Here is a 1,396-nt window from a genome sequence, read left to right as displayed (position 1 = left end):
GAACCCTTCATAACCTATCTGTCAAATTCCTTGGAGAGGGAAGTGCACTCACTGTAACTGGAGGAGCGGGATGAAGAAGACAAAGTCTGGAAGAAAGCCAGAAAGTAAAGAAGTCTGGGTAAGTTTCTTTTAGTCTAGTATAAGCTACTGTTACAAGGCGTGGGTGTCAGGAAATGGGTGGACTTTCAGTCAGCATTGAACAAAACCCATAGTGTAAAAGGCAGTGATGGTTTACTTCTGATGGGCTGAAAAGCTGTGATACGTTTTGGAGGCAGCATGCTCATTTTTGGCCTGCTCATGGGAGGCTGATGAAGTCAGATTTGATTACCTGTAATTCTCTGCTCTTCTGAGGTGGTGAGTGGGGAAAACTGGAGTTGAGCAATAGCTTTTCTCTGCCAGAACTCCTGTGGAAAATGGCAGGAAACCTCCCTTTGCACCCTCTTAATCAGTTTATATGCTAAAAACCTCCTCTAGTTAAGAATGAGCCTTACCGGATATTGGTACCATATGACTTCATGCTTGGAGTTAGTCAGCTAAGATTCAGAATGATCAATTTACAGTTTGATTCCTTTTCCTGTAGGGTCCACTAAATGCCTATAGCGAAGTGTCTCTTATCAGACAATTGGATATTTCGAGAGCGTGGGAATGTAATATGACTAAGGCAGAATTATTTATTTATTTATTTTTTTAAGATTTATTTCCTCTTCCAGTGCATTTTTATAGCTTCTCTGCACTTTTATTAGGCCAGTGTTTTAAATTCACATTGTCACCAAGTGGGCACAAAGATTTGATTTATTACACAATTTCTTGTGATTATACTCCCATGAACACAAGGTATGGAGTAACAGTCTTCTCTTTTCTTGGTGGATGTCCTCTCATCTCTCGTGCTGCCTAAACAGGAATGCCTCTTTGAAAATTTAAGTATGGAAGTGTGCAGTGCAGTCTTTATTTTGCACTGCTGAAAATGCACAGAGGCCTCTATATATCCATCATGATCTTACCTTAAGTATGGGAATAAAATTTGTTCAGTAGTAAACTTCCAATACTGTTGGGGTCATTTCAGTTCATGGATGCCTCTGTCCTTCAAATTTCCATTCCTTCCCAATCTGCCTTACTTGCATTTTCTTCACATTCTCCATTTGAGTGCTTACAAATAAGAATGAATCGGGTGTTGTGGAGGTCAGTGGAAGAGTCAGGCAACATGCTAGCTCAAAGAAACTTGGAGCTCAGTTGCCCTTCTCTGTGTTTTTTGATGTGATTTCCTATGGTCATATGAAGCTTCAGGTAGGGATTGTATGTGGCGGCAGCATTTGGGTACACATAGTGAAGGATCTTTTGCCAGTCAATGAGTAATGGTAGTAAACTGATTAACTTCATTAATTAAATCCTGGTGCAA

Source organism: Apteryx mantelli, chromosome 3, assembly GCF_036417845.1.
Source record: "Apteryx mantelli isolate bAptMan1 chromosome 3, bAptMan1.hap1, whole genome shotgun sequence".
Classification (NCBI taxonomy): Eukaryota; Metazoa; Chordata; class Aves; order Apterygiformes; family Apterygidae; genus Apteryx; species Apteryx mantelli.
Note: the sequence above shows the minus strand (reverse complement) of the source record.